Source organism: Heteronotia binoei, chromosome 8, assembly GCF_032191835.1.
Source record: "Heteronotia binoei isolate CCM8104 ecotype False Entrance Well chromosome 8, APGP_CSIRO_Hbin_v1, whole genome shotgun sequence".
NCBI lineage: Eukaryota > Metazoa > Chordata > Lepidosauria > Squamata > Gekkonidae > Heteronotia > Heteronotia binoei.
Window position 1 is genome coordinate 68318536 of NC_083230.1, and position 27888 is coordinate 68346423.

The 27888-nt window shown below is 46.4% G+C and overlaps 1 pseudogene; it reads right to left on the reverse strand.

The window, feature by feature from the left end:
• The window catches only part of LOC132575729 (mitogen-activated protein kinase kinase kinase 11-like), a 28097-nt pseudogene extending 6743 nt beyond the window's left edge, over positions 1–21354 (reverse strand).
• Positions 21355–27888: the final 6534 nt, after the last annotated feature.

Below are 27888 nucleotides of genomic sequence, written 5' to 3' on the forward strand. Positions count from 1 at the left end.
TCTGAAAAAAGGCACAAAGATCAATGTTTACAAAGTGGTTGTGATGACAACCCTCATCTACGGCTCCGAATCGTGGGTTTTATACCGTCATCACCTGCGACTCCTTGAGTGCTTTCATCAGCGCTGCCTTCGCACCATCCTCAACATCCACTGGAGTGACTTTGTGACCAACACTGAAGTCCTCAAGCGGGCGGAGGTTACAAGCATCGAGGCACTGCTGTTGAAGATGCAGCTGCGCTGGGCAGGGCATATTTCTAGGATGGAAAACCACCGCCTTCCCAAGATTGCTCTGTATGGTGAACTTACCACCGGCCATCGAAATAGAGGGGCACCAAAGAAGAGGTACAAGGACTCCTTGAAGAAATCCCTTGGTACCTGTCGCATCAACCATCACCAGTGGTCTGACCTAGCCTCAGATCCCAAAGCATGGAGGCACACCATCCACCAGGCTGTCTCTTCCTTTGAAAACGCACGCATAGCTGGTCTTGAGGACAAAAGGAGATTGAGGAAGAATCACACTGCTACAGCACCAACCCCAAATCAGACTTTTCCCTGCAGCCACTGTGGCCGGACCTGCCTGTCCCACATTGGTCTTGTCAGCCACCAGCGAGCCTGCAGCAGACGTGGACTACTGTACCCTTCTTAAATCTTCATTCGCGAAGTCAAGCCGAGAGAGAGATATCCCTATTGCTCTAGGAAAAACAACTTAATATAACCCAAAAATCTCACTTAACTTTTAAAAGTCACATATCTGTTCTTATTAAGAGTTCCATACCCAACTACCCACAAAGAAAGAGACAGTTCAAGAAACCCTTCTTCCTAACAAGAAATCTATCTTCTGATTTATAACTAAAATGCATCTTCTCTCTCCTTAATACAGTCTGAGACAAATATCTTTATCCTTAACAGGCTAAAAATAGAACATGATGATTTATCTATCTCATTATAGACAATTTCTTCAAACAAACATATTAGAAGCAAATCTACTAATTTACAAAATAATTATGGTGTCTACCTTCTTAACAATTGATCCAAATTAGCTATTTATTTATATAATATTTTTGTAAAAGTTTTCCATCTTTAAAATCTCTCCTATATCTAATTGGCTACAGTGGGAACAACTATTCAAAAATCTTTCATCCTCAAAAGTTTCCACATCTTAGTTTTGCTGCTTGATTCAGCCATATTAAAAATACAGACTAGCTTGTAGGTCTACCCATATCATTAACAAACATAAAAAGCTAATATCTTTATCTGTTAAAGACAAGTTTACCAAATTACAAAATAATTATGCTGTCTGCCTTCTTAAAGGTTAATCTAAGTTAACTATTTTTACATGAAATTCTTTTCAAAACTTTTCAGTCCTTTAGCTTTTATGTCCATATTACTCTAGACAGGACAACTTATTATAGCCCCCCCCCCCCCCCCGCAAAAAAAAATCTCACTTAGCCTTTTAATATCACATATCAGATTTTCTTGCAAGGTCCATATCCGACTATCCACGGAGAGAGATCTAGTTCAAAAAACCCTTCTTCCTGAAAAATTTCCACATCATGATTTTCTGATTAAGATGCACCTTCTTACTCCTTAATACAGTTATCCCTCTTGAAAAAAGTGGGGAAAATTCCACAGCCTTTGTTCCTCTTGGCATAGCTCCAGTCAATCTCCATTTCCGGTCTTCTTTTTTAACTGAGCCATAGGGTTCTATTTTGATTTTCTTTTGTTCATCCCAATGAATCACTCTCCCATTTTAATTCCACAGATGTCACCAGGTTCTCTTTAGCACTCTGATCATGTAGATTTGAGATTTTGCTAGCTTTCAGCACAAAAGCGCCAATTTGTTTCTTAATCAACTCTGTTAATGAACCAAGATCCTGCTTCAGAGAATTTAAACTGCTTAAAATATCTTTTTTGTAGAAGATTTCGCTTAGCAAAGCCATTTTTCTCTGTCAACAAACTCAGTCTATTAATTCAAGTTGAAAAGTAGCTCAGAGTCCCAGATAGTCAGTCCTTCTCAATCTCCTCCAACTGGAGTTTTGAGTGTTAGCATTTAAATTTCAATCAGATGACAAGGAGAAATCTCTCTAACAGATACCTCATTTTGTTCAGACCGTATTGCAGCCAAATGATAGTATCTTTAACAAATATCCAATTATAATCTGGGTCGATTTAAGTATCCATATTCAGATTAATTCAGATTATTTCCAGTATTTAAAAATGTTCTTTAGCTTTTTGAAGCCTCATTCACAGGGAAAGTGGAGATATCAACCTCTTTCCCTTCCTTTGAACTGCCCGCTTATTGTAATGTAAAACAACCCATTAGTCAGTGGTACTGAAAGCACACTTACTTGCCACATAGAATTGTCATGCTTGTGGTAGAGAAGTGATAGATCAGAAGCTTATTGAAAAAAAGAGAAGCAAGCAATCGGGCATAGAGAAGCGATAGATCAGAAGCTTTCTGCTGTATTGGCGATCACGACGTGGGGAGCTTCGAGGCATACAGGAAGAACAGGAACAGCTGCCGCTGCATCCTTGTCTTGCTGTAAAAGCCCCATGCCGAAAGGAGACCCCTTCAGGGTCTTTGGGGGTGTCACATTTGTGGCACTCCTCCACCCACCTGATTCAGAGCAGCCGCAGGCAGGAGAACCCGCGGACCATACTGAGCTCAAGGCAACATAACCCGGAAGAGCCCGTAACCTGGAAGAGTCAGTTGCCTTTCTTTTTGAAATGTTTATTCAAGGCAATTTGCAACAATATAAACATTTCATAGGAGAGCAGCCCATCCTAAATATGCTCCCTGCTTCAAATGTCCCTCTTTAATAACATCACCTAACTGCATGCAAGACTTTCAAACAGTGATTGAATGGTTTACTAATAAATGAAGATTTTCAGATTTGGCACCATAATTTCATTTCTGTTAAAAAGTCCCTTATAATGCACCTAAACATATTAATCAAACTTCTGCAGAAAAGGAAGTTCTGCCAAAGCAGTACAATACAGGAAAATACTTTCATAAGTTAACTTCAGACAATCCAATTAGTGTTTTCCCTCAAATATACCAACCAAGTGAAGCAAATATGATATTTTCCAGAACAAACTGATGCTTAAGACAAGAAAATGAAAGTGTTGGCATTCAAAATATGAAAAATGTGAGGTTGCCAAGAAAGACAAATTATTATGCTTGTAATCCTGCAGCCACAACAGAGGTACAAGAGAACTGATAACTCTGAAGAAACAAACAAAAAACCTGGAAAACTATACAGCCCTGTTATGTGTGCATATTTTTGTGCAGAATATGAAAAGGACATAATTTCCAAATGCAATCTGAAATGAAAAAATCAGATGTGTGACTCGAGTTTATCTAGGTTTATTCAATGATTGATCTGCAGAAACTCCTTAAAATCTACTGAACCTCTTTTTCTCACATCTTCTCCTTGGTGTGGCTTAATTTAAAAGAGCATAAAAGCTTCTTATACATGGGCAACTGAACACAGTTAAATCTGCCATGCCTCACCTTTCATTGCCTTCAGGAAGCCTGACCTGAGAGGTGCTGATGCTGTCCCACCCACTCTCCCCTCCATGCTGTACAGCAGCTAGGATTCAGTTGCTGCTGCCCAGCATAATTGGAGACCCTTTCAACCTTGCTCCTCACCAGAACTACTGATGAATGGCTGATTTCTGTGAACTTCCTTCATTCTTAGATGCCTTGGGATGATCACTAAATTTCACTACCCCTCTTCATGTATTGCAGAGTACATAGGCTAGATCTGGGTCACCCTGTGTCAGATGTAACACAATCCCATGTGCATATGCACTGTCCAATTAGGATCAGGATCACTGCAAACATGGAGGAGTTTCAGCCATCCCCCTTGCAATGTTTTCTCAGCTTGAAAGAGCCCCCGGAAGGGCCCTATTGAACCTGTTGGGTAACCCACATGTAGTCCAGAGATCATGTGGGTTTTTGCCAAATAGTGTCCCTTGAAATTGTTTCACCTCTAAAGCCCCTTTGCCCATGTGCTATGGTCCTGATGTTAATCAGGTTCTCCACACAAATAAATTGAGGTGAACTCTCAACTTGTGATTGTGCTTTGTCTAATCCAAGCTATGTACTATGTAATTTTTGAAGAGGCCCTGTAAATTGTATAATTCATGCAATTCCTGCCATCAGTCCCATAAGTTAGGCCTAGTTAGCATAACATCCACACAGGGCCAACAGTAAGGCATAGGCAAAAAATATCTATTGGCTTTAATTTAAATTATATTTTAAAATACCTATATGGCTTTAATTTATATTATCTAAATCAATTTAAAGTGCAACATTGATCACTGCAGTCAATATCAATACTCTAACATCATCAAATAATCACATTTCCACCTTGGATATGCCCACAATAGCTTGTGGAAAAAAATGCATAAAGTACGCATACATTCAGAAAGCCTACATGAGCTTTCCTCAGAATGGATTGTTTGATTATTTAATTCCTGATTATTTACTCAACTCCTCCCAATTATCAAACAAAAACTGAAATCTTTATCATATATATATATATATATATATATATAAAGATTTATATATATATATATATATATATATATATATATATATATATATAAAGATTTATATATATATATATATATATATATATATATATATATATATATATATATATATATAAATATTCTAAATTTATTATCTGCGCATAACCTGATGGTATTACTATATAATTGATAGTTATCTTGGGTTAACTGTTTAATTTATTTAACTTTAGTACCTCCATATTACTTCAGAATTTTACTTTTGAAACATTATTGCATATCTATTTAATTTGTTGAAACCTTACTTGAATAAATTGTTTAAAATCTGTAACACAATTTTTAAAAATGATCATTTATAAATGTTTGAAGTAGAAATGAAATAGAATGGATTGTCTGTATCCCTGGGAATGGACAGAGAGGAAACTGGGGAACATAAACTCTTGTTATAGCATTATGGACCTGACTGACATATGGATGGAGGAGAAGAGGGGTGACATGGCCAGTCAGAGGAGACAAGATGATTATTTGGACTGGGCCTCAGTTTCAAAGACAGCATCAATCTGATTTTTTTTAAATCAAAATTTAGGTATCATTCTTTTTTGTATGTGTGTGTGTCTTATTTTGTTTTAATGTCATCATTTTCAATTTTTACTCTTGAGACCTCAAATGTTGGAAGTGGACTATGCCTTTTTGCCCCTCTGAGATGATAATAGCAAAGTATGAAACAGGAAAGGAACTTTAGTGATTCCTTGTTTTACTAACAGAATACCAGCAGGCCATGATGACAGAATTTTGATCAACTGGACAATCATTAAACACACACACACAAACAGAGAAAGAGAGAGAGAGAGAGGTGGCAGCAAAGTTTGGAATGGTCACTTATTGAGATATTCTTACTGAATACCTTTGTCAAAGCATGGACCTTCTCTACTGCTTTTTGGTTTCCAACTAGCAGCTGGTAAAAATATAATTTCTTTCACAGGATGGTTTATCCCAAGTTTCCACTCTATTTTGCTGAAAGCAGACAGTGCTATATATTTAGTGATGACTTAGCTAAAATAATCTTTGTACGTATGCATCTTCAACAATTCACTTCAGCCACAGCAAAGAAAAATGAAGATGATTGCAAGGCCATGAAACTGCAGTTCTTAAGTACATTGACAGCTTACTGCTGTACACAGAAATTTGATACATTAATGTTATTGATGCTAGTGGTTATTTTTTAAGATATTATTATCTTTGTAGTTCACTTATTATTTCCTATCTCCATGTTTGTCTCAACTGATTCTGGTTTGTAACATGGACTGAGTTTGATACGCTTGCTAACTTCAGGTATGGTATGAAATCATAGTTTTATTATTTAAACTGTAAGGAAAAGCCCCCTACTTTGCATACACATGGATATCTTGATCACCAGTATGGTTGCCAGGGTGCCTGGAGTTTTGACTCGCACACATCTGCTCTAAGAAGTGGACTTTGCCCACGGTTTCTAAGGCTTATGTGGATACTATAAGCCTCAGCTTTGCAACAGCATTCTACATCTCTGGATGGGTGTTAGCCAGAACTACAGACGAGCTTCCAGCTGTTCCTTGTGTGCCCAGTCTTGGCCACTGCAATGGAAGAAGCCACACCACCAAGAACTGTACAGGCAAACAGTTTTCAGTCTGTTTCCATGAACCAAAGGCTAACACCACCAGAATCCATCTTGTTTTCCTGACTCCATATCCAACAGCTGCTTCAACTTCTGCATAAGGCAATCAAGCATATCTTAGGCATGGATCTGCCAGACCACTCAAGCCTTTGTCCAACAGAACTCAGGACAAAGACTGGTGCCAGGAAGAAGACTAAAGAAGAGGAAGACCATCTTCAGCCAGAGCCAAGTTCCTTTGTACAAACTGGGTGTTACCTAGGCCATGATTTGACTCTCTATTGTCACCCTTTCAGATAAATTCCCTAATCTTGAGTGTTCCCCACCCAGTAGTCATTTCTATTCTTCTTTCCAACTGTCACTTTGGAGCCGCCCTCTGGTCCGTTTCAACCTGAAAGTTCTCTCAGGTATACAGGATCCAGGCAAGTCCATTGGTCAAGAGCAAGCACCCAATTAGGTGCCACCAATGAACTTTCTATTGGCTTCTACAGTAGTCCAGCCCTTATGGTCACTGCAGAGGATCCCCTTTCTCCTCACTCGTACCTCCCATCCCCTAAGGGCTCAAGAGAGTCCTTATAATCTATGGACTAGCTACCCACAGGTGTGCTTCTATCAGTATCCCACCTTCCGCTGCATAGATCCATCCCCGATTCCTGATCAGTTTCGGGTCCCTTTTCCCCCGTCCTCTTACGTCGCCATTGGAGCCTTCTTGAAGACTATGATAGGTAAATATCACCCTGTTTGTCTACCCATGTGTTCCCCTATCTCTCTATCTATGTTTCCTAGGACTGAATGTGTGTTTTGATGAGTATTTTATCTTGTATGGAAGCCTATATTTTTCCCCAATAAATTATAATTGATTTTACTAAATTAGAGTCCCTATTATTTTAAGCATTACTTTCTGGACGTGTATCTTGTATACATTGGTAAAAGATCCCTAGTGAGCCAAGTGCCCACATAATAATTCCCCAACCTCATTTTGAGGGCATTTTGGCTTACAAAACTATCTGTGGCTAGTTTAATATGGGACAATCCACTAACTATATTTAATTAAAGTAAAAGGTAAAAAAACGGGTTTGATTCCCCACTCCTCCACTTGCACCTACTAGCATGGCCTTGGGTCAGCCATAGCTCTGGCAGAGGTTGTCCTTGAAAGGGCAGCTGCTGTGAGAGCCCTCTCCAGTCCCACCCACCTCACAGGGTGTCTGTTGTGGGGGAGGAAGGTAAAGGAGATTGTGAGTCGCTCTGAGACTCTTCGGAGTGGAGGGTGGGATATAAATCCAATATCTAAAGGTAGTCTCCTGTGCAAGCACCAGTCGTTTTCGATGCTGGGGTGATGTTGCTTTCACATTTTCACAGCAGACTTTTTATGAGGTGGTTTGCCATTGCCTTTCCCAGTCATCTACACTTTCCCCCAAGCAAGCTGGGTACTCAGAAGGATGGAAGGCTGAGTCAACCTGGAGCCGGCTACCTGAACCAGCTTTTGCTAGGATCGAATTCAGGTCATGAGCAGAGGGCTCCAACTGCAGTACTGCAGCTTTACCACTCTGCCCCACGGGGCTCTTATATTTAATTAGGGTCTATTAAACCAAGATTTGAAACCCTGATTTGAAGCTGAGTGATTAACCACAGTATGATGGTGCCACCCTCTTCCCTCCCTCAGAGGCAAGATTTTTCCTCTATTTTTCTTTCCTTTTACTGACTGAGCTGCCCTAGTAATGCATTTTCTTCCATGCTGAAGAACTCTGGCTGTCCCACCCTGTCACAGTATGATAGTTTGGCTGTTGGCTTTGCCCAGGAATCTGAGGGAAGGATCAGGAGCCCACTTTAACTTAAACGGCACTAAAGGAGTTTTAAAATTCAAAAATAACAAAACATTCTATTTAACATAGAGGGGAGGGTCAGGTGAAATCAGGGTTGAAATTTCTGAGGTAAAACCTATACATGAAAACTAAAGTTCTTATGTTTTAGCTAATGAGAGTTTCTTTAGGTTTTCACAGTGACTTGAATCTTGATGTTGAGAGGCTTTTGTTCCAGTGTGTCCTCTGAACACTTCAGTACACTTTCTATGAGTATTCTCTGAGATCAATTTTGCAGTAGATCTTTAATCCTGGTTTAGCCCTGCCCCCAAACTGGCATTCTGCACTAGAATCATAAAATCAGATAAACCAAAGGTGAGGTCAGATGTTCATAAAATCCCGCTACGAACATGAGTGGAGTCCGGAAGCATGTCGGAATTTAAGCGGTTGTCCAAACGTCAGCATCTGCGAATGGTGGTTAGTTCATTCGAGTCCCGCGTTGAGACGACTGGGGCGTGGACTAATTTGATACTGCTTTAAATCAGGAACAAAATCCTTCTGACGGTTCCTGAGCAGAGTTTCTCTGTTTGAACGCTCCATCATTGGCAACTCGTCGAAAGCGCACCACCGCTTCCCTCCCAAGGCCCCTGCAAGTGATATCACTGTGCCAGTGAATAAGCGAGTGAATGTTGGCTCGATAAATCATTTACCCGCCCTTATGTCCGGAAACAAAAATCATTTTTGAAAGTAGATGTGAACTGTTTTGAATTCCTGGGTTCTTTTCTGCATGTGTAGTGCTCATGCTGGAAAAGTAGTGCCAACAGACTAGCAAAACTTTAGCGATCTGACCCATTTAAAAGTGACGCGATGCAGATAGCGGGCATCACTGCGCCTGCGCTAATGCAGATTGACGTCTCATGAAACGAGGTCCAGTAGAGCAATCTGATCGACCAGCGACGGGACCCACATGGGATAGAACGGGAGCCTGGCTGTTGTCTGATCGGAAAATTGGTTGTGCAGATTATAATACAGGCGCGTTGCAGATGGATTTAATGGTGAGTGTGACCGCACCCCAACTCTATGACTCTATGATTCTATGATTTTAGTGTAGAATGTCAGCTTGGGGACAGAGATAAACCAGGATTAAAAGTCTACTGCAAAATTGGCCTGACTCTTCTAGTTTTCAGAAGGCTGGCACACTCTTTCCAATACCCAAATCTCTTCTCTTGAAACACCAGTACTTGACTTGAGTTTTAAACTGACTCTTAAAGTCTTCAAAGACAGTTTCTACAGCAACAGACCAGGGAACTCTGCACTCTTCAAAGCTGATTCCCTGTTTGACTAGGTAGGGAATTTTCTTTTCTCTCGAGAAGATCTATCCCCTTTCTTTGTCCTGAATGGGAATCTTCACCTGCTTTTCAAAATTCCTTGTCAACTTTCCCCCCAGTTCTCCTATCTGTGTTAAACTGTTCTGAGCTAAATCTAGATGGGCAGTCATGTTGGTCTGAAGCAGCAGAACAAAGTTTGAGTTTCAAACTTTGTTCTCAGCTGAGACTGAATTCTGCATTCAGTAAGGCTGAATTTCAAATTCCAAATGTCAGTATTTGACTCTTCTCAGCTTGGGCTGAAATCAGATTGTCAGTAGTCGTCAAAGCGTAAATCTGATTGAATGTCTTCTCAGCATGTAGCTCTCAAGTTGATTTCTGCTCAACTAATGCTAAGCAATCAGAAGGTTGTGACTCAAGAATCTCTGTTTCTGTGAAGAATTAACCCTTCCTTCCATTGGAAATAAACAGCACTTCTAAGCTTTTAAGAAGTGCAGTCCATCACACACAGGTAGGCTTAACTATGGTCTTGCTTGACCAGAAACACTTGAACTTAATCCTGGTCCATATCACCCTGCTTGTTTTTCAAATAAACTCCTGGCTATTGTGAAGGTTCTGAAACCAGCATTTACAAGAAAAAACAAGGTTTGGAATGAAGAAGAAGAAAAAGAAGATTTTGGATTTATATCCCACCCTATACTCTGAATCTCAGAGCGGTCACAATCTCCTCTACCTCCCCCCCACCCCACAACAAACACCCTGTGAGGTAGGTGGGGCTGAGAGTGCTTTTACAGCAGTTGCCCTTTCAAGGACAGCTTCTATGAAAGCTATGGCTGACCCAAGGCCATCTCAGCAGGTGCAAGTGGAGGAGTGGGGATTCAAACCTGGTTCTCCCAGATAAGAGTCTGTGCACTTAACCACTACACCAAACTGGCTCTCAGAAGAAGAAGAAAAAGAATTCCACCCTCCAGTCCTTCTGTGTGTCTGAGTTAGACAGCCGGTCACTTTGGTATATTTTAAACATTACAGCCCTCTTGATTTTGCTGCCTTCTTGCTTAGAGCAGGGACTTAGAGCAGCTGTTGTTCAGAGAGGGACTGTCCTGTGTTCTCCTTCACCACCTGTGTTCCGTCTAGGCTGAGTTAGTGTGAGCTAGCTCACAGTTTTAGCCTTTGGCTCAGACATTTTTTCTTAGCTCAGGAAGGATGACCCCAGAGCAAACTAATTTATGCAGTAGCCAAATTGCTCACTCACACCTTAAATGCTAGTAGTTCATGAAGTAGAATTTTTGCTCACAAGACTCCACAGCTTAGAGGGAGCATTGACTCCAGCCCCAAGCTATGGGAAGAAAATTTTCTCCCAACCTCTCAGTAAGAAATATAATCCTTTGGTAGAATGTATATTGACAAGAATTCTTCCTGGCTCTGTGACAGTTTTGTGAAATGGTTGCAGCTGATTTGGACGCTTGTATCTGATTCTCAGCTAGGGTTCCCAACTTCCAGGGAAGGCCTGGAATTATTTTGGAGTTACAGTTGATCTCCATACTACACAGATCACTTCCTTTGGAAGAATTGGAAGCTTTGGAGGGTAGACGTTATGGCATTGTGTACTAGTGAAGTTCCTCTTCTCCCCTACATGTACCCTCCACAGGCTCCACTCTCAAATCTCCAGATATTTTCCAAGCTAGAGTTGGCAACCCTGTTCTCATCCTCAAAATGTTGCCCCCCCCCAAGTAATTTAAGGTCACAAAATCTGCCTCACAAAAGAGGCCTGTGGTTTTCTTTAGGGCTTCACCTCTTCCACAGCAGAGCTGTTGGAGCTTCTCTTCAACACATTAATACCATAATGTTCTACAGCATAGATTAATACCCCAATGTTTCTTCAACATTGCTCCTGAGCCAAATGATGCTTCTGTGCTGACCTGCTGTAAACATATGAATGTGGGCCTTCAGGCATTACAGCATAGTGGAATAAATTCACAGAAAAGCAGTGTTAATGCATTACTGTAATGTTTGAAAAGTATGTAATCTGAAGATGAAATAGATGTTTGACATCATTTCTTTCCTTCTTCACTTCAGCCTTTCATGTGATTTATCTTGATTATATAGGCAGATCTGAGCTGATTGCTTCAGGATTGCACCAGTATGTACTTAAGAAGGTTGTGAACAAGAAACTGCTCTCCATCCTGGCAAAACTGAGGGGCAAACATTGGTGGTTCAGCATCTAGTTCTGCTCAATTGTTGATCTCTTTGCTGAGACCTCTAAATGAGGACCTTTATTCCTGCAAGTTTTCCTTTCATAGAAAACGAGATGGGAGGCAGACTAGCAGTTTATTTCAAAAGCTGCTGAGCAACTACTGTATGAGAACCATTCTCATATACTTTTGGCATAGTTTTATTTGAGCCAGTAACCCGCAGACTGCAAGACCGTTATGATTCCCCTGACTCATTTGGCCTCCTAAGTGGTTCCCCTTGGATGCAATCTGATGTTGCAATGAATTGCAAAATATGGCTGTTCCAAAGCCAGAATGAATGCTTTATAGACATTTTACATCACATGGTTTCATGCTGGTCTCTGTGTGTTGCTTGTTGTGGCTATGTAGCCTGACATCCTTTAAGCTTTCTTGGCAATTGCCTTACAAACATCCGTCAACTTTCTCATCAAAATCAGCCAGCATTCAAAGATTTTTCAGCCAATTTCCTAACCCATTTTACATTATTAAAATTCAAAACCACAATATGACCCAGTTCTGTTGAAAAGCAGAACTAACTTGATTCAGTGAGGGTTACTCTGTGGGAGGGCAACGTGTGTTGAAAATCTAAGCTTTTATGCTTCCCATAGTGGAGTTTTATGGTTCTAATAGTAATAAGGCCCATTGTGAAGAAAAATACAATGGGCTCTAGAAAGGGGCTCTGGTGAGTGCCCTCCCCACCCACGCTGTCTTCCCACCCACCCAAGTGAAGGCATTCACACCCCCACATCAAGGGGAGCTGATCTCTGCCATGTGGAGAGTAGTTGTAATTCTGAGTGATCTCCAGCCCTTGCCTAGAGACTGGCAAAAATGGTTCTCTAAGAGAAAATGGTATTGCACATACCTGAGGTCCTACTCCTTTTCAAACCCAACCCTCTCCAGGCCCAACCCCTTAAATCTCCAGGAATTTCCTAACCTGGAGTTGGCAACTCTATCTCCATCCCTTTATCTGCCCCTCTGACTTCAGCTTTTCATTGCCATCCCCCTGCCTGCAGCCTCTACATAGGAAAAGAACAGTCTTTCTTTACAGTGGGGGGGGGGGTGGTGACAAAGCAGTTTATATCATTCTCCTTTCCCCCTTTTGATCTGCATAAGAATCCTGTGAGGTAGATTAGGCTGAAAGTCTGTGACTGGTCTGAAATCACCCAGTCAGCTTCCACAGCAAGAACCTGGATCTGGCAGCCCCTGCTCTGAAGCCCTAACTACTTGAATATAAGACTCAGTGAAACTTCAGTTAAGTGTCCCATCGTCCCTCCTTATTTGGAAACATACAGAATATTGCTAGAATTTCCACTGCTGGCCACGTGTTATTCCATTTTGCAAATGTGTGTGTATGTTCTTATTGGCTTCCAGTAATATCTGACAAGGAAAGGGCTAGAGTTCTTTCAGCTAGAGTTCCTTCAGCTGAAGCAAAACAAGGATGACTATATCTGTATACTAGAAGGAAAGATCAACACCCACATCCTAACATAGACCAGCTGCCTAATAGGCTTGACAAAATTTTGTATTAATTAGATGAGGAAGATGGGAAGAGGCTTCTTAATTTTCCAGACAAAAACCAGGCCTGCTCATTTTTAATGAGCAAATTGAAAACAAGGGATGTACAAAATACATGAGGAATGTTGTCTCACTACAAACACAAGAGATCTGTTTTCAGGCTAACATAAACAGCAATCTCTGTCTTGCAGAAACATGTACAGTAATGTAAGACTCAGCAATGTCCCTGCTGATGTTTACAGCTGTACTCTGGTCTGTGGAAATGTAGAGAATCAAATGGTGGGTCCGCCTGGCTCCCCTGGCTCTGAGACAGAGAGAGAGATAGAAAGACAGACTACACAAGCGCCACCTCACTTCCAAAAGGATAATAGCAGCATACAGGAATTTCAAATGCATTTGCTTACCACATCACATGTTCAAAGAAGCATTTGATTAAAGATTATGTGCAAACACTGGGGATATGGATATTTTTAATTGTTTAGTAAGAAACAAAGTAGGCTAGCTGAGTTTTTAAAAAAATCTCTTGAACATATAGTTGCCAGTCAAGTCCCGAGCAGCTGTTTTTTCACCCAACATTATCTCCATCACCATTGTTTTAATTACAGTTTTGATCCTCTGCTTTATTAACTGCCATTTGATAGTGGAGGGAGGGAATAGGCCTTACAGTGCAACAACTGATATCACATTACACATTTTTTTATTTCCAGATATTACAAGGAAGTGTTAAAATAAGACAGAATACTACTGCTTTCAGTGGTAGCCCCATCTTTACTACAAGATCTAATGTTGACTCAAGAGTACCTGAGTTGTTTTTGGTACATTACATCACTGATACGAGACCTGTTGTTCCATAGGTTCATCCTACACCAAGGATATAACTCTGGTCTTGAGAGCACAGAGGCCTATAGCCTTATACAGTACATAGTACTAAGGTTGCAAGACCCTCCACTCCCATGGAGGTGGGGATTCCACACCACCATGCTTTGCCTGCAGGGCCGGCACGCCCGCTAGGCAAACTAGGCTGTTGCCTAGGGCGCTGAGAGGTGGGGGGTGCCAAATTGGGCTCTCCCCTCTGATGCCCAAGGCAACCAGCTAGTTTGCCTCCTACTCCCCCCCACCACTGCAGCTGCCACCAGCCTCCTCTGTCCCACTGCCACCATGCTCCACTCCCCCCCCTGCTGCCACCATGCTTCGCTCACTCGCCCCCCTCTCACTGTGACTACAACCCTATTGGCTTCTAGCAGCCCATGCCTGTGCATTTGGTTAAACGTGCAGGCGTGGGCTGCAAGAAGCCTGTAGGGCTTTTTTCGTTGCAGCGAGCAGAGGGGGGACAAGTGGAGCGTGGTGGCAGTGGGGGGCGAGTGGAGCATGGCAACAGTGGTGGGTCAGAGGAAGCTGGCAGCAGCTGTGGTGGCACGGCAGGGGGGCAAGAGGAGCATGGCAGCAGGCCGGAGGAGGCTGGCGGTGGTGGAGCACTGGGGTGGAGCACTGGGGTGAACGGAGCACTGGGGCAAGCAGAGCGGTGCCTGCCTAGGGTTCTGTTTACCCATGAGCTGGCGCTACTTGCTCAACAGCCACCAATCACCTGGTAGATGAAAGCATTTATCTGGAGAAAGAGAAAGGCCCAGGCTTCATCACCAGCATTGTACAGGAAATAACATCACACCAACAACACCTAGTTGATGCTCTGGTATTTGGGCAAAAAGTCTATGGTAGAAGCTGGTTTTATCATAGAGTTTTTACTCAAATATCAGAGCGTCATCTAAATGTTGTTTGTGTGATGATGTTAGTTTCTGTGCAATGCTGGTGACAAAGCCTGGGCCTTTGCCCCCCCAGTCGGAAAGAAGAGGCAGACACGATTGTTGGGCTTTAAACCGGGCCGCTTTATTAGAAATAACAAATAACCAATAACTGGCAGGGGGGGAAACCAAACCAGACAAGCCCTGGGGTCAACACCTGGACCCCGCCTTGTCCAAAGGGCGAGCCACCCTGCCCCCAGCACAAACCCGCCGAAATCGGGTTGTAACTGAGCGGCCAGGCCTCCAGCCGTCACCAACCGGGCTGGCATCAATCCCCATGGAAAGATCCACCCAGGTGAGGCTCCCTGTGATCTGCATCACCGTACTGAGCCGTTTAGCCCATCTACGGTTCCTGCAGACCACCGCACCAACGGTGCTAGGCCATAGGTGCTCCCCTGGGAAACCCTGTGGCCAAACCCCATCCAGCCTGCGACCAAACTAATACTTGGCAAAACCTAACCTACTAGGCAGTACAAGGTAGGCGAAAAACACCCCCACATAGGCCAATTGTGCGGGGGTGAAAAAATTCCTACCTGGCCCTAAAAGGCGACCGGCATACACCTGTACTGCCGATGGGAAGGGTGGGCGGGCAGAGAGCCGAAAACAAACTGCGTAGTGAGGCGGGAGCCGGGGCTTATAAAGCCCCACCTCCACGCCTCGCTAAACACCCGTATGTCGGGTGATGTTGCTGCCCCTCCCTCCTTCCGGGGACGCAAAGACGGCCCCCAGCCTATAGCCTGCAAGCTGGCTCGGCTGGGCAGGGGCCGGACATTGCCCCCCCAGTCGGAAAGAAGAGGCAGACACGATTGTTGGGTTTTAAACCGGGCCGCTTTATTAGAAATAACAAATAAGCAATAACTGGCAGGGGGGGAAACCAAACCAGACAAGCCCTGGGGTCAACACCTGGACCCCGCCTTGTCCAAAGGGCGAGCCACCCTGCCCCCAGCACAAACCCGCCGAAATCGGGTTGTAACTGAGCGGCCAGGCCTCCAGCCGTCACCAACCGGGCTGGCATCAATCCCCATGGAAAGATCCACCCAGGTGAGGCTCCCTGTGATCTGCATCACCGTACTGAGCCGTTTAGCCCATCTACGGTTCCTGCAGACCACCGCACCAACGGTGCTAGGCCATAGGTGCTCCCCTGGGAAACCCTGTGGCCAAACCCCATCCAGCCTGCGACCAAACTAATACTTGGCAAAACCTAACCTACTAGGCAGTACAAGGTAGGCGAAAAACACCCCCACATAGGCCAATTGTGCGGGGGTGAAAAAATTCCTACCTGGCCCTAAAAGGCGACCGGCATACACCTGTACTGCCGATGGGAAGGGTGGGCGGGCAGAGAGCCGAAAACAAACTGCGTAGTGAGGCGGGAGCCGGGGCTTATAAAGCCCCACCTCCACGCCTCGCTAAACACCCGTATGTCGGGTGATGTTGCTGCCCCTCCCTCCTTCCGGGGACGCAAAGACGGCCCCCAGCCTATAGCCTGCAAGCTGGCTCGGCTGGGCAGGGGCCGGACATTGCCCCCCCAGTCGGAAAGAAGAGGCAGACACGATTGTTGGGTTTTAAACCGGGCCGCTTTATTAGAAATAACAAATAAGCAATAACTGGCAGGGGGGGAAACCAAACCAGACAAGCCCTGGGGTCAACACCTGGACCCCGCCTTGTCCAAAGGGCGAGCCACCCTGCCCCCAGCACAAACCCGCCGAAATCGGGTTGTAACTGAGCGGCCAGGCCTCCAGCCGTCACCAACCGGGCTGGCATCAATCCCCATGGAAAGATCCACCCAGGTGAGGCTCCCTGTGATCTGCATCACCGTACTGAGCCGTTTAGCCCATCTACGGTTCCTGCAGACCACCGCACCAACGGTGCTAGGCCATAGGTGCTCCCCTGGGAAACCCTGTGGCCAAACCCCATCCAGCCTGCGACCAAACTAATACTTGGCAAAACCTAACCTACTAGGCAGTACAAGGTAGGCGAAAAACACCCCCACATAGGCCAATTGTGCGGGGGTGAAAAAATTCCTACCTGACCCTAAAAGGCGACCGGCATACACCTGTACTGCCGATGGGAAGGGTGGGCGGGCAGAGAGCCGAAAACAAACTGCGTAGTGAGGCGGGAGCCGGGGCTTATAAAGCCCCACCTCCACGCCTCGCTAAACACCCGTATGTCGGGTGATGTTGCTGCCCCTCCCTCCTTCCGGGGACGCAAAGACGGCCCCCAGCCTATAGCCTGCAAGCTGGCTCGGCTGGGCAGGGGCCGGACATTGCCCCCCCAGTCGGAAAGAAGAGGCAGACACGATTGTTGGGTTTTAAACCGGGCCGCTTTATTAGAAATAACAAATAACCAATAACTGGCGGGGGGGAAACCAAACCAGACAAGCCCTGGGGTCAACACCTGCACCCCGCCTTGTCCAAAGGGCAAGCCACCTTGCCCCCAGCACAAACCCGCCGAAATCGGGTTGTAACTGAGCGGCCAGGCCTCCAGCCGTCACCAACCGGGCTGGCATCAATCCCCATGGAAAGATCCACCCAGGTGAGGCTCCCTGTGATCTGCATCACCGTACTGAGCCGTTTAGCCCATCTACGGTTCCTGCAGACCACCGCACCAACGGTGCTAGGCCATAGGTGCTCCCCTGGGAAACCCTGTGGCCAAACCCCATCCAGCCACCGCCAATGCCAAGCCTCTGCTTAGGCATTAGCGCCCCAACGGGTGGCCCAGAGCCAACCGCACCCCCTGCCTAATTTCATCCAAAAAGGCCCGGTTGCCCAAATCAGATAAATGCACACCATCCGGCCGATACAGGTCGCCTTGATCGACCCGTATGGCCGGATGAGGGAGGAAAATTCCTAGTCCCTCCTCCATGGCCTTCTGAATGGCCCTATTGGCCTTACGTCTGGCCCGCTCAATTCCCCCCGGCGAAATAGCGTACCTCCACACCAAGCGCGGCAAAATTGCCGACCACACCAATATAACCCCAGGCCACCTGCGACGAATTTCGCGGAGGTCAGCCAACGCCTGCTGGGAAAGAGCCTTCCCACTCAACAACCCCAAGTCGTTCCCACCTAAGTGAACGACAAGAATGTGTGGAGGTAATGCCTTCCGCTCCCTGAACAACAGTGGCATGATCCCGGGCCAGCGCACCCCCGACGACCCAGCCATTCCACAGTAGCCCACGCACTGAGACCAAGCTGGGTGCCCACAGGAGACCGTCTGGCGAAATGGGCAGCCCAAAAAACCATGCTGTGCCCGCAGATAAGAACCCGCCTTCTCTCACCCCGAGCCACAGCACCTGAAAAAACAAACAACAGTCAGCATGACATGCGCAGAACCACCAACCCACCACCTACCTGCTAGGTGACCAGGGGACGCACATAAGACTTGTAAGCCGCCGACCGCCATTGGCCGATATGCCGAATGGCAGAGGGCGTATAGCCCATAGCAGCAGCTGTGGCGGCCGCCCCGATCCGGAAGGAATGCATCCCAAATTTGACGCCAGTGAGACCCAATCGAACCAAGGCCTTGCTCGTGACAGACCAAAACTGATATTTGGTAAGAGGGGAGCCATCATCATGCCTAAGAAAAGGACCTTGGACCTCGCCCCTGAGCTGGGCGTAACGACGAACAGCCCTGACCGGACATAATTCCTGCGTTGCACACATGCCGATCGTGATGGTGGTTCCCCTCTGCCGCTGATCAGTCTTGGACCGGCGAATCGTCAGAACCAGCTGACTATTAGCAATTTTTACGTCTCCGGATTGGAGCGCCCTCCCAGAAGTGTCAGCCTTTGACTGCACTACCAGCTCGCTTACGCGCAGGGCCCCAAAGAAGGCCAACAGCGAGGCAGCGTGGAACAATGCCGACTCAAATGGGGAAGAGCAGACACTAGGCCAACCCCCAAACAATCCACGGAGGACCGACGGGGATATGGGCTGTCTGTCGTCCACCTGCCGGGCCCGCTCACGTGCCCAGCCCTCTAGCATCTTTTTGACTCTAAAGTCTCCAGTGGACTCCGTGAGGCCGCGGGCCTTGCTTTCAAAGGCCAATGCTGCCAATTGTCCCCTTATGGTTTTTAGCCCCAAGCCTCTTTCCTTTTGTCGCACGCAAAATTGCATGATGTGCGCCACGGGGATCGGCCAGGAATCCGGGAGTGCAGCAGCCCCCCTAAACTCACCAAACTGAGCAGTCGCTCTGGCATATGCCCTCCTTGTACTAGGGGCTAGTGCCGACTGAATGGCCCTACCGGCTTCCTGTTCCCAAGCCTCCAGAGCTCCGCGGGCATTTCCGCCGGACATGAATCTGCCTCTGGGGCCAACTGCCGGAAACGCTCCATCTGTTGGCGAGACAGAGCATCCGCCACGCCATTGCATACACCCGGTACGTGCCCGGCCAGGAATAAAACATTCAACCGGAGGCAACGCAGGGTAAAAAACCTAACCAGGTTCATGACCGCCACCGATTTAGAAGTCAAGGAATTGATAACATGTACTACAGCCATGTTATCGCACCAAAACAGGACTGAATGGTTGGAAAGCTGCTCCCCCCACAGGCAAACGGCCACCAGGATGGGAAAAAATTCCAGAAACGTAAGATCTCTACAGAGCCCGCTATCCAACCAATCAGCCGGCCATTGCTCGGCACACCAATGGCCCCTAAAATATACCCCAAAACCACTGGCACCGGAAGCGTCCGAAGAAATCTGAAGCTCTGCTTCAATCTTCAGGTCCTCCCTCCAGAAGGAAACTCCATTGAAGGACTCAAGGAAATCCTCCCAAACCTCCAAGTCCGCTCTCATTCCAGCATTGACTCGGACCCTATGGTGGGGGAGGCGCAGCCGGCCCATGGCGTCGCAAAAGCGTCGCAAAAAGGCCCTGCCTGGGGCCACCACTTTGCAAGCAAAGTTAAGGTGGCCCACCACCTGCTGCAATTCTAAAAGGGAAACTTTACGCTGCCCCTTCAGGGCGGCCAACCGACTCCTAAGGTCAGAGACCTTATTTTCCGGTAAACGGGACGTCTGCTGGAGAGTATCCAGCTCAATGCCTAAGAAAGTAAGGACCGTGCTGGGGCCCTCGGTTTTTTCGTGTGCCAGTGGCACACCAAGCTCGAGGGATAACTCCTGAAAGGAGCTTAACAACCTGGCGCATTGACCAGATCCTGCTGGACCTACAAAAAGGTAGCCATCCAGGTAATGCGCCGTGTCGTCAACCCCCGTCCTAACCCTGAGCGCCCATTCCAAAAAGGAACTGAAACGCTCGAACACTGCACAGGAAATGGAGCATCCCATTGGCAAAGCCCGGTCCATATAGAATTTCCCTTCAAAGGCAAAACCCAATAACTCAAAATCATCGGGGTGGACAGGCAAGAGGCGAAATGCAGACTTGATGTCGCATTTTGCCAACTCCGCCCCCACCCCGCATCCGCGAACTACTTTGACCGCCTGGTCAAAGGAAGTATAACGCACCGAGCAAAGTTCCTCAGGAATAGCATCGTTCACCGAAGCTCCCCTAGGATAAGACAGGTGGTGTATAATCCTATACTCACCGGCTGCCTTCTTGGGCACCACCCCCAACGGGGATACCCGCAATGTGGGAACCGGCGGTGCATCAAAGGGTCCAAGGACCCTGCCTTCCCGACATTCTTTAGCTATCTTTTCCCGGACCACATGTTCGAGACCAACCACCGATCTAAGGTTGGGAGCTAAAAAGGGGGCCCTAAGCCCCCTGTACGGAATCCGAAACCCAAGAGTAAAACCATCCTGTAAATAGCTAGCATCAGCCCTGCACGGATATGCGGCCAATAACCTACTGAGAGCCGGCAGGCGGATGGGGCTGGGGCCCTTATAAATAAGGAAGCCGGGCAACCAGTTTGCCCAGGCCCTGTCAATCTTCCTACGCTTTAGCTTTTCCTTGTCTCTGTCGTCGAGCTCGTCCTTACTTTTCTTCTCGAGCTCTCTAAACAGGAGACCAAAAACATCCACGTACTCCCCGCGGAGGATTTTCTCACGCGTGGCTGACGTCAGATGGTCCCCCAAAGGCAAGGAAGTGTCGCCGTAAGGGAGAGCATGAAAGGGGATACTGGCATAGGTGTTCGGTGGATAGAACCACCCGCCCGTTTGCGTTGCAGGCCATGCTCCCTGCAATTGTGCACCCTGCTGACCGCCCCAAGGCAAAAAGCCAGGTGTGGGCAGCGAGGGGGGGCTGTGGGCGGCACCCCAGCACCCACCTGTTGACCCATAGGGGCGGGAACTACGCTGGACAGCAAACCGGGGGTATGCAAACCCCAAGCCCATGGCTGAGCGTGGCCCAACTGTTCACTGACACCTAACCACCCGGGCCCCCATCCCGCCCCGCTCGGCCCCGGCAGATGAGGGGTAGGCTGGGCGGGGCCCCAAGGCCAACCCTGAACTGGCAGAGTAATGGGCTTACCGCCATCACCAGGAAAGACGCCCGAACCTCCAGGGGGCTGCGGCCCACCGCTTCCAGATGCCCCCTCACCCGATGGCATGCCCGATGGGCCTTCACCTGGATCCTCCTCCTGGTCAGGTTCCAGCGGCGCTTCGGGCTCCAACTGCCCCTCCTGTAAAGCAGACAGCCTTGCAAGCAATTCAGTTTCAAAAGTCAGCCGCGCCGACCTGCCGGTGGCACGGCGACGGCCCTCCCAGATGGGTGCACCCCTGGCCACACGCTCCTGTTCAAGGGCATCCAATTGATTGATAATGGCGAGACGAACCCGCTCACTCTGGCCCTGATCTTCAGCTGGGGCTCCTTGCTGACCCCGCCCCCGGGGTGGGCGAGCGGGCTGCTTGCCCTTGGACTTACCCTGTCCCTTTTTAGGAGCCATCCCCTACTGGTGACCAGCAGTGAAACCAGGCTAAGGCTTACCGGCCAATCAAAGGCCCCCTTTCAGCACCACCCCCCTCCCTCAGCAGGAAGAGGTGAATACACCCCTGCCAATGAGGTAGCCCCCAACTACCAATCCCCAACACCCAGCAGGCACCACCCTTGAACCTTCCAACCCACACGGGTAAGGAAGGGATGATGAGAGGGGAAGGTGCTAAAGGCACAAGCCCCAGCCCCAGGCCTTCAGGTGAAGGGAAATCGGGGGGGGGGGGTTCAACCAAGGAAGGAAACCTCAGGAGAAGGGACCACCTAATGTGTGGCCAGCAGCCCTCACTCCTCTGCCTAGGGACCACTTCGCGCCGCCTTCCCGGCCTCCCCCCGAAACCCTCGGAAGCTACTAGGCCTTCCGCCGCGCTACTCAGCCGCCGCAAGCGCGTCTGCTGATCCACGAAGCTCTGCACCCGAACAGCCGCCGCAAACGCGCCTCGCCGCGCAAAGCACCAGCGCCGAACAGCTGATCCCCGGGAAGCTCCCTGCGCCGCTCCGAACAGCCGCTGCAAGCGCGCCTCCCGCGCAAAGCACCAGCGCCGAACAGCTGATCCCCGGGAAGCTCGCCGCGCCGACCGAAGCTGCCCAGGCCTAGACCCTGCAGCAGCACCAACAGACGTGGCTCTCCCCCAGAGAGCCGAAAACAAACTGCGTAGTGAGGCGGGAGCCGGGGCTTATAAAGCCCCACCTCCACGCCTCGCTAAACACCCGTATGTCGGGTGATGTTGCTGCCCCTCCCTCCTTCCGGGGACGCAAAGACGGCCCCCAGCCTATAGCCTGCAAGCTGGCTCGGCTGGGCAGGGGCCGGACATTCTCTTAGGTAAGTCCTGCCTCCCATCCTTCACCAGTTGCCAGGATGGACCTGGCAACCCTACATAGGACAGATAATATGGGTCCTTCCCAATGGTGCAGATTCCATGGAAAAGGCCTCCAGTCCTTCCACATCACTGCAGGCTTTGAAATGTTTCAGCAGCACTGTGGGATAAACCCATGGAAAAGCAGGTCCCATTTTCTATCCAAATAGAGTTGTCAGGATGCAAGCTGGAGAAGTATTCTGTTTTTAACAGCCTTTACATTTCCATTTGCCCCAGAATTGTTTCAAAAAATCTTATTTTTGTGTATTGTCTGTCCAAAAGCTCCTGCTTGTGTTCATGAAGTATTGTATACTTGGGAAATGTTTTGTTTCAAACTGAGCTATGATTAGTTTAAAAATTTGCTTGCAATCATGCTTCTGATCAATTACGAGGAAAGAGGAGGAGAAGTTTGATGGGTCTTTGAACCTTGCTTCTGTTTCATTCTGCCTTTGTGTGGATTTGTAAATATTATTATTATTCACATCTTTTTGAAAGCACAAAACTAGAGTACTTTAAACAAGTGTTTGATCCAAGGTTACATTGTTGTTACAAACCTATGCAGTTTAAATCTTGCATCTGATGATTAGTCCTTGAAGATTACAGGTGAAATTGGTAAGGTGCTGCACAAGTCCATGGCATGTGGTGGTGGTAGATGAAAATTCAAGAAGTCTTCTTCTCTAAGGTCTTATCAGAAGGTTCATAAAAACATATTCCATTAATGAAAATATTTCTTCATATGTATATACTCCCTCACTGTTATGGTAGTGGTGGTGGTGGTGATGACGACGACAGCAGCAGCAGCAGCAACAACAAGGAAGAAACTTTTCATCCTGCTTTTCTTCCAGCAAGGAGGATCCAAGAAAATAAATTACAATATGTCAACATTTAAAACATGTAGCAGTAGATACCATATCATAAATTCAGTATAATAACATTGGACAAAACAGTAACAAAATGGGTTAAAAACAAGCTGTACCACAACCAAGCCTCTGCTCAATTAATCTGTAACACCAAATGGACACCTGAAACCCTAAACGCTTTCAAAGGCATAATCAAATGAATACCCCTAGATTTGGAATTAAATTTATGGCAGGCCATATACATCCATCTTTCCACCCAGAAACCTCTAAAGCAGGTAAACCTTGGATAAACATTGGATAAACATTAAAACAGCATAAAATAGAAAACACCTGAGTTGCTAAAATCAGCAACATTGTAAGCAGAATTCAATAAAACAGCAAAATATCCACAGTAATATTATCTATAAAGCTTGGGAGAATCAAACTACTTTCCCCTGAAAGTAAAAATGATAATAATGTGTTTGCCAAGAAAGTACATTTGGAGAGAAAGACTGATAATTAGTATGCAATGATGACAAAGAAAGCCTTGTCCCTTGTATCCACCTGCCTAACCTCTGAAAGGAAAAGCCCCGGGAGTAGGCTTCAGTTGACAATCTCAGTGCCTAGTCAGGGTCACATAGGAGAAGATGATTGATCTTTCAGTAAGATAAGTATATAAAGTATTTATCCTAAGGCGTACTTTTTTGTTTCTAAAGAAACACTCAAGGTTGCAACACTCAAGGCAGGAGAAAGTTCTACATATCTTTAGGAACCCCCCGGTATGCAAAAAAAAATTGACTCCCCCCACCGAACCCCAATATTAGTTCAACATTCATCCCAAAGGGGCATCTGCTATTTGTGTGTGTGTGGGAGGGATGGGAGTCCTTCCTCTTCCATTAGCAAAGTCTACTGACAGAAGAAAAAGAGGAGTCTTTTTGCCCTCTTCACTGACCTCAGTGGAACTTCTAGACCAGAGGTTTCTAACTCATTTGTTATGAGGGCCAGTTCTGACATAAATACCACTTTGTTGAGCTGGGCCATGCATTCCATAAAACATAACACAGGATACTAGAGACAGAAACTTGATAAAGGTGATTTCAGGTATCAAATTGCAATAGCAGGTGAATGATAATAGCAAGCTTAATTGGATTGTGATATGCAGAAGGTTAGTAGACATGAAGATACCAGCATTGGTAATGAGACAGGAAACCTAGGTCTCAATTCCATCCAGGAGGATTCAGTCCAGGAGGATGCAAAGAATGAATGGACATGAGTCTGACATTAGAAACCAGAACATTCAGTTGCTGATCAAAAAGTAGCAGTGCTTTTACAAAGGAATCTCAAGGGGGGATTAGAAAGAGAAACTGCTGAATTGCAACTGATAATGAATCTTAAGACAATGCATCCTCCTGGACAGAACTGAGAGCTAATTCTCCTGTCTCATTACCAATGTGCGTCTTTGTCATTTGGCATCTGAAATCATGCCACTGTCCACTCTCCAAGATTTAAGGACCAATCCAAGGCTGTGATCACACATACTAAATAATGTACGTTCAGTCCATTTTTAATGCACTTTCCAACTGAATTTTACTGTGTGAAGTGTTCTAATTCCTAATCAGCATCTTTTTGGAAGAAAATAAATCCTAATAGGAACAGAGAAATCCTATTTAAAAAAAAAACCAAAAACAACTTTTCAGAATAAGCCAAAACAATGTATATTGTGCTTGTTTGAAAAATCCATCCATCCATCCACCCACCCTTCCCCCTTCCCTTCCTCCAAAGAAGAAGTGTGCTTGCACACAAAAGCTTGTAACTGGAACAAAGCATTGTTGGTCTTACAACTGCCATGGAACTCTCTTTCCTCCCCCTCTCTCTCCAAAAGAGGAGAAGCAGCCCAAAGGAAGGAAGCAGAAGGGGGAGGTATCTCTGTGTAAAAGGGGGTATCTTTATATCACTCCCACAGAAAGCAGCCACGGAGCTCTCTGTGTGCCTGTATGTGAGAGAGAGAGAAGGGGGTGGGGAAAGGGAGAGAGAAGGAGGGAGCAAGGGAAGAAAGGAAGGAGGGAGGGAGCCAAGAGACAGGAAGCAAAGAGCCACTGAGGGAGTTGGGGGAAAGCAAGCTACGGTGTGCCTGCAGCAGCCCTGGGAAAGAAAGCAGAAGAAGGAAGTTACTCAGGGATGGATTTCTGTGTGAGCCAGATGTGGCCCATGGGCTGCATGTTTGACAACCCTGTTCTAGACCCATGTGCCCATTAGTCCAAGTAGGCCCCACAATCCCAGGAATCAGTTTTCTCTGGCTTAGAAATGACTGCTGGATCCACAATCCTTGTAACCATGGATCACTGGCTCCAATCCATTTTCTTCCCAAGTCAATGGACCATATACATTTGGTTTTGTGTCAGTTGAATGTTTAGTTTAAATATCAGTAGAAAAGAGTAAAAGTTCAATAGCACCCTAAAGACTAACGAAATTTGTGATAGGGTCCATCTGTCCTATATATCAGAAAGTGGAGTGTTTTCAGATGTCAAATGACATTAAGAGGCAAATGACAATAGCAGGTGTGATTGGATTAGGTGTGATATGCAGAGAGGTAGTAGGCGTGGAGAACTCAGCATTGGTAATGAGACAGGAAACTTAAGTCTCAATTCAATCCAAGTGGATGCATAGTCAGGATAGGACAAGTGCCTGGAGGCAGTTTTGAGATGGATGAGGAATAACAAGCTAAAAGTTAATCCTGACAAAACACAGGAGCTACTGGTGGATGAAAGGTTTGACCCAAGAAATGGCATATCTTCTGTTCTAGATGGGGCTGCCCTTCCCTTGAAGGATCAGGTTCATAGCTTGGGCATTCTGCTCCTGTTGAATAAACAGGTGGCAGTGGTGGCTAGATTTGCCTTTCTATTCAGTTTCAGCTGATGAGCTAACTGATGTCTTTCTTGGGGGAAAAGATCTTGCCACTGTGGTGCATACCCTAATTAACAACTAGAATAGGTTACTGCAATGTGTTCTAAATGGGGCTGCCCTTGAAGACTGTCCAGAAGTTACAATTTGTACAGAATGCTGTGGCTAAATTGTTGACTAGAATGTATTGCAGTGACCACAGCACTCCAATCTTGTTTCATATGCACTGGCTCCCAATTAGCTTCCAGATCCAGTTCAAATGCTGGTATTGATCCTTAAAGCCGTATATGGTTTGGGGCCAGCATATTTAAGAACCGCCTTCTATATGAATCTATCCAACCTTTGTCTTTGCAGGCCGTGCTTCAAGTGCCTCTGCCAACTGAGGCTACATGGATGGCAATTGGGAAAAGGGTAATCTTGGTCATGGCACAGAAAGTTTGGGACTCCTTCCCCAGGGAGGTTAATCTGTCTCCCTCTGTCCTTACTTTCCAACAGTGGATGAAGATGGGTTTGTTTAGCATACCCTCATTAACTCTTATTTGCCCTAATTCCATGATGGTGTTGTGTTTGTATGTTTACATGTTTATTCATATAAATGTTTCACATGCCACTTTTATGTTTGAAAGTTTTTTTGTTTGGAAGTTTGTTGCCTTTGGGGGAGAAGTTGACAGAATTTTTTTTAAAAAAATAAAGTGGTTTGACTCTAAGCCCCTGAGAAAGCCCCCCAGCTGTATCTGTTAATGGACGGATGGGTGGCCTCTGCCCCAGAAAATCTGGCCAGGGCTCTGGAGGTCATGGCTGGTTGGCTGCCACAGAGCCAGCTGAAACTGAATCCAGAGAAGATGGAGATCCTGAGTCATGAGAGGATAGGATCAGGAATCTGACTCCTTGCCTGGAAAGGGGGCACCATTGACACTTTCCCCAACAGTGTGGAATCTAGGGGTGATTCTGGATGCTGACCATTCTGTGGAGGCCCAGGTCACCAATGATGCCAGATCTGCCTTTTATCATCTTTGGCTTGTTAGGCATCCAGAATCACTTCCAGGTTAGATTACTGAAACTTGCTTTATGCAGGCCTGCCTTTATGCACACCTGCAGACATACATTTAGCCAGTGTTGTGCCAGCTGCAGTATTTGCCAGTTGTGTACTGGATCAAATTGAAAGTTATGATGTTAACATTTAAGGTCCTCTGTGACCAGGGACCAACATATCTACAGGACCGTCTCTCCCTGTATGTGCCCCAGCCTGAAGAGCTCTGCGCTCTTCTGAGCAGCATCAAAGGACGTCTGCCTTGCCTCAGACAGGGCCAGAGTTTTTTTTTCTCATTCTTCAAGTTGAAGTCAGGGTCCTGCAGGATTTATCACAGTTCCATAGGGCCTGCAAAATGGAGCTATTCTACCAGAGGGCTGTTCTGCCAATGGGCTGAGGCAGTGGATGTCCAACTTACATCGGCCTTCCCTGCTCAGTCTGCTGTATCAGATAAATCTCTTCTATCAGCTTCATTCACCTTAGAATCATAGAGTTGGAAGGGACTTCCAGGGTCATCTATTCCAACC